Source organism: Leptinotarsa decemlineata, unplaced genomic scaffold (assembly GCF_025532065.1).
Source record: "Leptinotarsa decemlineata unplaced genomic scaffold, Ldec_3_MD MMD2_tig00026282_RagTag_RagTag, whole genome shotgun sequence".
Classification (NCBI taxonomy): Eukaryota; Metazoa; Arthropoda; class Insecta; order Coleoptera; family Chrysomelidae; genus Leptinotarsa; species Leptinotarsa decemlineata.
In genome coordinates this window covers 10,229,821-10,242,937 of record NW_027412668.1, presented here as the reverse complement: position 1 = coordinate 10,242,937, position 13,117 = coordinate 10,229,821, and the positions used below count along the sequence as shown (strand labels likewise).

At 35.9% G+C, this 13,117-nt stretch overlaps 1 protein-coding gene across 1 annotated transcript in view; it reads left to right on the top strand.

The window, feature by feature from the left end:
* Positions 1–13,117, top strand: part of LOC111502089 (uncharacterized) — a 595,228-nt gene that overhangs the window by 321,759 nt on the left and 260,352 nt on the right. The window lies entirely within an intron of this gene.

Genomic DNA, 13,117 nt, shown 5'->3' with positions numbered 1-13,117 from the left:
ATAACAATTGAAGCATCGTAAAGTGATTCTGTTCGTCATATTTTTCCTTGATTCTGCTAGTCGAATCTGATTGATTTCAATTTCACGAAATATAAAGTCTTACCGCTATCTGAATAATCATCACGATAAATTTCACTAAAGCTCCCTTCGAGTGTTCAAAATATAAGTGCAATACAAGACACTTCCTCATTCAGTTACACTCTGAAACTATTTCACCCTTTCTACTTATTTTTTGTCTGAATCTCAACTATATATTCAACTCACTAATTTCCGAAATATTCCCTACATCATTCTTGAACCAGTTTTCTGATCATTGAACTGCTCCCAGTACTTCACATATTATAGTCATCATCATCAACTCATCTGAAGGAAACATTTGTTCAGGCCGATCGCAACTCCCTACACTGTAGGTTGATAGACTGACTGACTAGGCTGAAGCGAAAAACAAACAACATGTTTGTCATCGTCCCATCTGCCTGTGAACGAGGTAACCAACCGCATATCCGAAAGTTGCCCAATTCCCCGTATAAAGAAGGAAAACTTTTATTCCTTTATATGGCAGATGGGGCGATGACAAACCTGTTGTTTGTTGTCATCTTCAGCCTCTTATAAGGAAAAAAAACTTCACATATAGTCAGTGGGCATACTTGAAGACTGGCTATAAATCAAATCATCTGAAGGAACAATTTGTTCCTTCAGATGATTTGCTCTCAGTACTGTTGATTTTCAAAACTCTTTCCTTGAGGTTTGGGATGAAATAATGCTGTTTCATCATTTCTAGATCGAAGACTTATTCATCCACAATTTCTGCTACTACTATGAGATATTTTCTAATCAGTAGTTCTGTTTGTTTTGCAGGGGTTTTCAACTCAAAGTCCTTCTAGACTGACTCAACAAATTTTTCTATTATTTTCGTTTCAACAATCAATCTGTCAATGGTGAAATCCAACAGACATCCCTAACTGTCGACTAATCTTAATTCTGCCAATGGTTATCTTGAGATACCCATATTTTTTCTGTCGTCGATAATCAGTGACATCTCTCCTTCGAGTTTGAGCCCTGTCATTTTTTTCGTTAGACTTGGTAATTCTCTTTCATTGTTGTACGGTATCTGAGTCCCCAGTTTTTGGCATCCTCTAGAGTTTTTTATCTTCACCTCTTATACAGATCCTGGAATTTCTCTCGTTTCTAACAAACCAACTCTCGAGCTCAATTTGAAGATATTTCATAGTTGGCCAAACTGTTAACGCAGTATCAACTCTACGCTGAAAATCACTTCTCTCAGCTTCGCTTTCACTTTTTTATATTTTTTTTGTTAGGACAATCTCCAGTGCATTTATGAATACTGTTGAGTTTCATTCTGAATTTCATTCTGAATATTGTATTTCAGTATTATTCATGCCATAGATGTAGACCTCAATGCGCAATTTTTTTTTCTGAGGTTTGGAAATAAGTCATGTTGATTAGTATTCTCACATTTCATCCATACTAGTACTCTTGTATAGTCTTCCACTGTTTTTGAAACCTGCTCATGAGTAGACCTGAATAACATACCAACAATCACCATATTTGTAAATTACATGCGTGTTTTTGTAGTAGTATTATAATTGTTTTCTCAAAATTCACCAGTTTCATAGGTAATACAGTTTCATGATCATCTGATGTAATATAAAGACAATAATGTACCAAAAATACTGATGAAGCTACCATGTCTTATGTATGACAATTCTACAATTTTCATCACAGTATCAATGGTTTTCATCTAGTAAGGGGCCAGTGCATAGATGATTCAATATTTGGCAGTTTACTATTATTGAATCAATTCAAAGAAATTTTTGAGGCCACCACGAACTCTATAGTTGTCTTCAGTATATCGCTATATTCAAATTCACAAGCATAAGTGTTCAGCATTTGTTATGCATCACATGTCTATTTCGAACATTTCCTCCATCATTCAAAAATAATCATATAAAGTTTGGCTGAATGTATGAAACTTTCAAAATTAAACTTCCACGAATCACGGGAATCTACAAAGTTTACCTACACTCGCTGCTCCAAACATATATCCCGATACAATTCGCAAGAGTAGAATAATAAATCTTGACAAACTTTGCCAAGTTTGGTATCCATAAAATACTTGGCAAAGTGATAACTTGACACTAAAGTATCTGCACTATTTTGTAGATGTTTCGAAGTCCCACAGTTTCACTTCTAATTTACCGTTTCGCCAGACTGCATTCAGGTGTTACGGTCTACGTACTTTCTTAGTACTTTCTACAGGGTGATTCACGATGAGGACTGATTGGAAGTATTTGAGAAAGTTCATTTGAATCAAAACAAACAACATAGAATGTAGTAGGCGCGAGTTGTTTTTATCGCTTATAATATTTTTTTTTCCATATTTTCATTACCCAACAGTAACAAATAATCAACAAAGCGTTATGAAAAGTCATTCTGAAACTGGCTATTGGAGAATACAGAACTAGACACGTTCCTGAAGCACATCAATAACGAAGGACCTTACTTTCACAACGAAGAAGGAAATCTACAACGAATTGCCATTCTCAGACTTATTGGTGAAGAGGACCAAGACTATGTGGGAAACATCTGTATACCGAGAACCCACTCACACGGGATGCCATTCATGAAATCAACGGAAGACTCAATTCACAAATATCAAGGTTGCATCATTTTGTGCTTTCAGCATTGGTGGTTTTTCAGTTTCCGTCGAAGACAGTTGGTTTGTCTACATTCTGCATAGGAGTCCTACCGACTGCGCCACTGACTGGTGCTTTTATGAACCACCACTGCTGGAAGCACAATGTGATTGAAGAAAGAAGCTCTTCGAAGCGATCACTTGCACACTTGGCTGAACCACGTATGCATCGCTGGACTGAACTGTCTATGAAGGATGAGTATAAATGAGTAGAGACGATGACATACCTCCTTGCGTAGACGCCATATACGAAATAGATATAAGACACAAAGTTAGAAGTAGCGAGCGTCATTTGAATCTTTCTGATGAGGATTATTTATGATGATTATTTATTGATGTAATCTACATGAAGGCATAAGTAGCTCAAAGGCAACTTATGCCTTCGAGTTTTTCTATTACCATGGACATTCAATTGATGGATGGTTCTGTGAGAGCCGACATGAGCAATAACGTCAAGGATTCGAGCGCGTAGTGGAAGATTGAAAAAATTCTCCACATGAAAGTATAAAATCAGTTCTTGCCAGTGGAGCCATATGCCGGAAATGTTTTTTGTTTCAATTCGCAACGGTTTCGACAAATCAAAATTCAATACTTACAAAACTTCCCATATTTATTCGAATGAATATCAGATCACGTCTTCTCAAACTTTTTCAATATAATGATCAGCCGTGAGGCGGAGTAGGCAGGTGCTTTTTATTAAATTCTAAAAATCCGAAGCCATAAAAGTTCAACATAAAATAAGGTTCGACATACCAGTCTCTCCACTCGGGGTACGGATCTATAATAACCGTAAAATATTTTATACAGGCACGCATGTGTGAAGATCCTCCATCCTGGGAAATTGACAATTTTGTGTTTTTTTCTAATAAAATTCCAAAGTATGGTAATCGAACTCTATTCTAGATAGGTTCAATCTAGATACCGGTGGCCCACTTTGAGTAGAAGATTATTCCCGAATATATTAATACAGTACAGGTCAGTTGAAAGGAATATTCAGTTTTTTATTTTCATCTGCTTAATTGATTCATTCCAAACCTGATGAAGAATGTCGAAATTTAGATATTTCTCTCATTATTCTGGAGTCACTGCAGGTCCTCATTTTTTATTGATTTCTGTAACCCATTCGACTGAATTCACTTTGATTCATTCAGGGTGTCCCAAAAATTTGTGAAACTCCAGAGATACTTACCCGAAAAATTACCCAGGCATTTGGCAATGATTGTGTTGATTTTTTTCCAGTACAAAACACAAGCACTACAGGAAAATTCTTGAGACGCTCTCAGAGCGGTGACTGTGCGAAAATAGTGATTCACATTGGATTCGAATCGCTGAAGATTAAATCCTTTTGGAAAAATGTTCTCAGGAAGTTTATCCCACATAAACGGCGTTCTCCAAATGAAAAGTTATTGAACAAAGTTTGGGGTATACTGACTTGAACCTCATAAAGGCGAGCAGCCACAGTCTGTCACGAATTTCTGATATGTACCGCTCTTGGTGGAGTCAAAGAGAGGTAAATACCAATCCTTTCTTTTTTGTTCCAGACTATCAAGGTTGCATGTGAGGTTTGCGTCTCCAGTCAGGCGGGTGGCTCTCTTCTGGATGAAATCCAGTAGCTCCAGGGTATGTTTGAGGGCGAAGGTCCTTACATGAGAGGAATACCTCAAAGAAGGTCTGATCTACGCTTCATAAAGCATCAAAATTTGCTGAGGTGTGTACAGTTTTCTGGTTCGGAGCAGTGTTCCAAGCTTGTGAGAAGCAGCCTATGCAATTCCAGAGACACGATTGTGTTGAGACATATTGGTGTCAATTTTAACTCCCAACAAACTCTTCGACACAGAAAGCGGAATTGTCTGACCTGACATTATTATATCCGATTCGGAGACATTATTCTTCATGAGGAAAGCCGATACCTGGGTTTTTGTGGCATTGAATTGAACCTGTTCACTTTCACCCCAATTCGAAATTACTTTCAGATCTCCATTAAGATATTCAACCTCATGATGCCGGTGAAGATGTGCTTCCGCAGCCGATGTCTTAGGATCTAAATGTGATGCCGAGATAAGTGTGCTGTCATCAGCATAGTAATATATTGGATTCTTGTTTTTTTCCAATAAGTCGTTGATATACAATAAAAAGAGGGTTGGAGACAATATGGATACCTGTGAAACACCAGCGTTGATGGCGAAAGTATTCGAGAGATATCCAGAGACAGAACTTGCAGGGAACGTTTTTCCAGGAAGCTGAAGAGTCATAGACAAAAATGATCCGACAAACTATGGCATCAAAGTTCAGCCTGTAAACCGTTATGCCACACACGGTCAAAGGCGTTAGGAATATCAAGCGCAACAGCTCTTGACTCTTCATGTGTCTCGATTGCGTTATTCCAAATATGGGTGACATAAGATAGAAGGTCGCCTGTTGATCTTTGTTTCCGAAAGCTATATTGATGAGTGCTCAAGATGTTGAAGCTTTCCGAATATCTGAGGATATATTGGTTCACGGCTCCACGATTTTTGATATAACTGATAGCGAAGCGTTATCTGAAAGAGTTTTCTTTGGAAATAAGCTGAACGCGATCAATCTTTCAACAAGAAGGAAAAACCCCTTTCTTGTAAGACAGGTTGAAAAGTCTGCAAAATGCTGGTGCGAGTTCATTTGCAAACTTCTCAAATACGATGACGAGCACTTCATCAGGACCAGACACCTTGTTGATATTGAGCTGTTTCAAAATTCGCCTGACTAGATGCTGTCGAAGAGTAATTTCTGGCATTGTGGATGATAAAGTGGAAATAGTGGGTGGTGCCTTCCTCAAATAATCGACTGTGGAGTGGGATACTTTCTTAAAGAGCAAGGGTGACAGCGCCTACACCATTCCTCTACATTTCAGTGGAAATTCACCCATTTGACCTTCATTGAAAACGTTTTCACTATGGGAACGCTACTGTGTTAGCGAAACGTGTCATATTTTTGCATAAAGTTTGTGGATATCAAATAGTAATGTGCAGTTTATGAAATACTAGTACTATGTTGCTGTATCGCTGTTGTTCCAATGTTTTGACAGAATCAGAGTCAATGAACTTAGGCGTGCGCAGCGTTATAGAACAGTGCTTTCAAAAAATTGTCCTACAACGCCATAACGTGGCGGATTACAGAAAAATTGATAGCCTAAAAACCTTCTCTATGAAAAATTACCTATACATGTCATGTTTCAATACAAGAGGTTGAGCGATGTAGAAGTTTATCACTTATCAACCAACCAACAAACATCCATTTTTATATATATGACTAGCTTTTACACGCGGCTTCGCTCGCGGGTGACAGAAAAAAATAACAATATATATAGAAACATTCCAAATAGCTGAAACTATGATCAATTGGATCGGATTGGATATTGTCGTGACGGTGAATAATACAGTGTGACGTTATTCCGGTACTAATCTAAATCTGTCTGAAATCTGTTCTAGAATCTGTTTTTCCGTTAATCAGCTGCCGCCCCCATACGAACGACAACTCTTAGAAGTTGAAAAACTTGTGCGAGCTGAGGACTAATGAGGTCTTACCTTTTAACGTGTGATTCCTAACACGGTTAGGAGTTAGAACTTCATTACTGGAATGCTAGATGAAGTTAAAGTAGCTTGATTTTGAGATTTATTTGACAAACAATTTATTTATCTTGCATAAAAAATATTTTTTCAAATAAAATGGATCCTATGTTACTTTTGATACCTGCAAGAACATGTTTAACTCCAAAAACATGTGTATAAAATTTCATGATGATCGGTTGAGTAGTTTTCGCGTGAATCCGTAACAAACAAACTTACATTTGCATTCATAATATTATTAGGGATAGGGATTAGCTTGAATTCAAAGAATGGTCTCAATGAATATAAAACTCTAGGATTCCGCGAGTATTTGTCACTACCGGTAATGAACATTGAACATATTTTCCAGAAAATACTGATTTGTATTAAAAATTTTCATTCTGATAAAATTCACCGAAAACATTCCTGATTGGGTAATCAAACACTTGATCGCAAAGAATATTTTTGTAGTTTGGCAGTTGTTGAAATCGTTAATTTTTCCATATGATATTTATGAAAATACGTATTTTTTTTCAGTGGTTTTTTGAAATCTTCAAATTGATTGTCATACAATATTCTGACTCAGTTTGCCCCAAATATTGTTAGTTTTTATTGAGAAATTGAGAAGTCACCACTTCATGGGAATGTTTGATATTTTTAAATTGAGTTGATTACATTGTCAAAAATCATGATGGAATTGAATGAATTTTGAAATATCTGAAGTACTGTAAAATCATTTCACCACTGCATCATACTATAAATACTATGAATTCGCATTACCGATGTAGAAAAAAGTTATGGCAGAATGTTATTTCAAACATCGTATTCCGAATCGATATGTTTTCAGAATTTCATATCGAACAAAGAACATTGTACCATTTCGTCAAAACAAACATTGTTTTTCTGTTAACGGAAATCATGGAATTTTTTCGATAGCCTTTTATCCGACTTGGGTGCCAAACCCTATCTGAATGAATATTTTTCAGAGTAAACAGTATTTCCATAATTCGGGATTGGATTCCATCAAAAAACAAAATATCTGAAGAGTGGGATACCCAATACACGGGTTTCCGCTTTAACTGCTTACTCAGAAAACAAAGACCGATCATTTTATTCGAACAAGTTTTTTTTGTCTTACAGCATTGAAATGAAAATTTCAGAGCTCACTTGCATGAGTTTTTGGAAAATATAGCTTCATCGTTGGTCCATCATAACGATTGAATTTTTTTGAGAAAAAGGAGCTCATTCGATACAGGTCAAACATTCTCATCTAGAGGTGACATAGATTTGTCATTTGCGCATTCCAAACTGAGATTATTTCAAAACAATCACTGTAGAGAAGCTCTCCTGAGAAAAATATTTCATAACAACAGATAAAATGCACCTAAAAAAAGTATTCTCCACAAGTAACATCACCATCTTTATACAAAGAAAAATAGCTATTGCAACATCTATGGAACTATTAATTTTTTTATATACCTACTTCAATCAAAATAGGCCAATAGTTTTAATTTTTTATATATATATATATTGATGAATATTTTCGCGGGTGATCCCAATTTCCAATTACGTAGTATTTGATCGGTTGAAATTTGTGCAAATCCATACATTTGAGTGTATGTTAATTTATGAGAATCTCCCGTTCGTAGGCCGAGAGATTTTACCATAAATTATTATTCATCAAATAGCATCTCCAAATCACGCATTTTCATCGCAGTTTTACGAGGGACATACAGTCCGTTTTTTAGCTGATTCCACTATTGTTAGCTTGGAAACGGTGAGACCTACAGGGTCGGTTAGTTTGATGAAAGTTTCCTATTGTGGGAAACTGAATAAATTTTATTTTCAGATCGTGAATATCACTTGTTGTTTTTGAAATATTCGCCGAAAACTAGAATGAATTTCGTTGTTCGACTCTACCAACTCAATTTCAAAAGAGATAGAAAAGCAGAAAATATCTGTCAAAATCTAATATGAACCAATCTGCAATGCGAGGTTTCGTTCATTAGATTTCATCATCAAAGTAATTTGTTTTCGAATACGAACCTCTAGTTTCTTCATCAGTTTAATAACAAATTCAGCTATGTATTACAATACAGTTCCGTTTTTAAAAAAATAAAGTTTGGGGTGGAATCTGATGAACGAAACGTCGAATGAACATTTGTTTGTATAAGATTATAACAAATATGAAACAGTATTGATCATTTCACTGCTTTTGTTTATCTTTCCATTGTACAATTGTACATTGTACAATTTAACCGACCTTGTAAGTATCACCGTTTTTGGAATGACAATAGTGGGTTGAGTTGAAAACAACAAAAAAAAAACAAAAATAATACTAACTTCTGAAACTCAGTTTAAACACCTAAATTTCGATAAAAAAAAATATTGAACGAAGAAGTTTTTATCGACCTTTCTTGAGTATTACTAACTTTCACAATTTGAAAAATATGAAAATTTTATAATGGAGAACTTTATACAAGTGTAGAAAGGGCAAACTTTTTGGTTTACCTTGATAAGTTGCTGCTGAAATTCAAAGTAATTTTCACAAAGAAAAATGTTATATCAATCATCAACTTCTCGTATCCATCAATTTTTTCTAACAAGGAAAATTGCTGGGAAATAATACAAAAAATTCAAATATATATGCAGTTATCCCTTTGCTGATTATTTATTTCTCAACTTCTTCGACATATGTTGAAAGAATTGTGAAATGTGAATTATGTCAATGTTGTTGATTGACTACTGAAATATTAGATGTAATACAGGGTGCTCTCCGATATCAGTGTGGCAAAATGGCAACAGGCTGATATCGGAGAGCATCTTGTATTACATCGAATGTTTGAGTAGTCAATCCACAACATTGACATAATTCACATTTCAAAACAACTTCGACATCTATCCAAGAAGTTAAATAATAAATATTCAGCAAAGGAATAACTGCATATGTATTTGAATTTTTTGTCCATTTCTGAAGACGGAGGCAGATTTTGATCTTCCTAACGTTAAGATGAGTTATTGTATTATTTATCAACAATTTTTTTGTTAAATTGTTAAATACAAGTCACTGGTAAATGAAACATTTTTTTTTTTGTAAAAAGCACTTTGATTTTACGCAGTAGCTTATCGAGGTGAACTGAAAAGTTTGCCCTTTCTGCACTTGTATGAAATTCTCGATTTTCATATTTTTTTAGATAGTGAAAGGTGAAAATATCCAAAACAGGTCGATAAAAAAAATTATTACCTGTTAAAAATATCGAATTTACACCAATTTACGAATATGTTAATTTTAATCGGATAAAGAGGTATAGTATATTCAATCGCTGTTAAACTCCCTAAAAATGTTGTCAACTTTCAATTGAGACAATGATCATCAAATACCTCTTCCTGGAAAGTTAGGGTCGTTCAACGATTTTGAATACAATTCGTGTAAACTGTGAAATGTTCATCATGTTCTTCTACAATTCATTGAATACTACTCACTGAATACTACAATTTCATATCATTTCAAATCATTTATACAAATTATAAAATTATTCACAGTAGCACATTCATCACAAATGCTTATATAGACTCAATTTGAACTCACAAATAATTAGCTATCAGACAATTATCATTTCTTAAAGCGCTTCTTTAACAACAAATAATTGAGAACTATCTCCCTCATAAAACAGTGAGTTTGAAAAAAAATCTGTTTGAAATCTGTTTTTCCGTTAACCAGCTGTCGCATCCCTACGAACTTGTGCGAGCTGAGGAACAACGAGGTATTACCTTTTAACGTGTGATTCCTAACACGGGTTGGAGGATAGCAAACGAAAATTGATAGTTCAGACTAGGGCTTGAACCACCGACCAACACGGTAATCAATTCGAGTGAGTGTACAAAGCAGCCACGTCGAACCGCCTGGCTACGAAAAATTATTCATAATCTGCACAACAATTTGATATTACTTCTTATCCTATTGTTACCAGTATGGATTTAAAAATATTCCCGAATTCATAGAAAATATTTGAAGTTTGGTTGTCATTTTGCGAAATGTATAATTTCAGCAGTGACTCCATAAATTCACACATTAGCTGAATAAACAAAAATAGTAGAAATTGCAAAATAATTTTTGTTTGAAGGTGCTTGACAATGTTTCGTGGTGTATTTCATCAGTTCGGACTTCCAGTGTCCAATATAATATAAATTGATTTGATAACCCTGAAAAAAATCAAAAAGATTAACCGAAAATAACAATTTTCATTAAACAAAAAACTGAAATTACAAAGAAATAACATACAACACCAACCAAACGAATAAAAATTGAAATAATAGTAAAAGCTGAAAAAATTGAAAAATTAAAATCATTATTAACAAAAATTGAAAAATAAAAATTGAAAACATTTCAAACCAAGTTACGTCAGAACGTTTCGATTGTTATTATCCACAATCGTCTTCGGGTGATAACTGGACTTATTCCTCCGAAATCTGACTATTTATAGGTCATTCGAGTGCTTTCACCTATCCCCTCTTCCCTCTTTCCGCTTCATTGGTTTTGGCGGGAGATGACCGTTTGGCGGGAGTTGGTCGTTTTTCGCTTGATAAGAGGTTTTCGTATGTTACGTGTCTCTACGCTAGCTTGACTAAATGCGTTGTTGTACAACATATACGCGGCTTCTTTAAATTTTCTCCTAAACCACTGTTCCTGTTTGTGGATGATTTCATCTTGGGACCACTTGATGTTGTGTTGATGAGTCCAAACATGCTCTGCTATTCCGGATTTGCTGGTTTCTCCTCGCTGTGTGTGTTTCTTGTACTCAGCAATGCGAACTTTCAATGGCCTCTTAGTTTCACCGATTTATGTTCCTCCGCACTCGAGGGTATCTGGTAAATGCAATTCTTGGAATCGCAGTCCGCGTTTGGTGGCCTGGTTTTCGTGAGGCTGCTACGGATAGTGTTCCCAGATCTGAAGCAGGTCCTGATGTTATACTTGGACCCAATCCGTCTTATCCTTTCCGATAATCCTCTGACGTAGGGAAGTACAAGTACTGGTAGTGGCGGCTTCTCTTCCTTGTGGAGTTCTTGCTGTCTTCTAGCTAAGGCCTGTTCTAACATCACTTTGGAGTAACCATTCCGTTGAAGGTCATTTTTGATGATGCCTAGTTCCTTTTCGAGACCTTCCATTGTATTACAGATCCCAAAAGCACGGTCCAGTAAAGTCTTGATGATTCCTCTCTTAGTCGAATAATGGTGGTTGGATTTCTAGTTCAGATACTATCCTATGTGAGTGGGTTTTCGATATACTGATGTTTCCCATTCAGTGTCGGTCCTCTTCATCAGTACGTTGGTGTTAAATTTGTTATGGATTCCCTTCTCCATTGTGAAAGTGATGAAAGGACTTACGTCGTTGATGTGCTTCAGGAAAGTGTCTAGTTCTGCATTCCCATGCAGGTGTCGTCTACGTATCTCAACCATTGTCAAAGCTTCTTCTGAGGTTCTTCAATGACCAAAGTTTCAAACCACTCCATATATAAATTGGCTATAACAGGTGAAAGTGGCAATCCCATTGGCAGTCCATCATCTTGCGTAAAGAATTCTTCCTTCAGTTGGAAGTAGCAGTTTCGCACACATCATCCTAGTAATTCCATGATCACTTGTATCGGTAAGTTCGTTCTATCTTTCAGGTCCCCATCTTCAGATAGCTTCTTCTGTATGATTTGATGTGCTTCTTCGACAGGAACGTTGGTGTAGAGGCTTTACACGTCGAAACTGATAAGTGGATCCTGCTCTTTGACTTCGATTTCCCCTAGTAGTTCAACGAAATGCCTTGAATTTTTCACAAAAGATGATGTTTTACCTTGCAGTGGTTCATTTATTGGTAGTAAAAATCTGGACACGTTCTGAGTAGCTGAATCTCCGGAGCTAATGATCGGGAAGGAGATCCAAAATAATATTTCCTATTATAATAACACACCTGTTGAAGTTGAAGGGGTTGGAAAATTTTCATTTTCCAATTAAGAATTGACTCATTACGTATAGCACTCACCCTCACCAGCAGAATTACCATACTCAAAATAGAACAAATACTTCACTAATGAAATCATTGTTTCTGGCAGAACATTAGGCAAAACGGAAATACTCACAACACATCTACTCGTTCAAGTCCTATTGTACACACACGTTTTAAGTTATTTCCCTTGTGGAAAATGGAAACCTGCTATTGTCTGTGATTCCTGGTTTTATTATAAGAAGGAATTCTGTTGGGAACACGGTTTATACTCGTATTGGATTCTGAAGCAGAGTAATTTAATCTTCGTAGTCGATTGTTCAACATATCGGTATCTGTTCCTCGTAGATTGACTAATATTTGAATAAAATATCCACGTTGAAGCGTTCTGCAGGTTCTCCCACTTTGGAGTCTCTATTGAAATGAAAGATACAGGACTTCATGAATCAAACTGATGAGTGTAATGGCATAGAGGATTTCAAAATTACATACTAGTTTTGTACAAGGGAAAGAGTCACATTTTTCGCGTAAGGTAGGAAACAACATTAATATTTTTAACTGACATCTTGCAACATAGTATTGAGGTGGAATCAACGCATCCATATCCCCAGAAATATAAATGGAAATTATTTCCCTTAGTTTCTACAATTGATGAAGCACAGTTCTCCATCTAGAAGTTATTGAAACAGGCGGTTGATATCACTAACACTTTCTGCCCGGCGACAGCAAAATGTAAGCTAATATTTTGATAGGAAAAGATAAACCACACTAAGCATTTGAGCTTATGTGAGTGGAGATAAATAAAATACAATCGCTAAAGCGAAATACTTT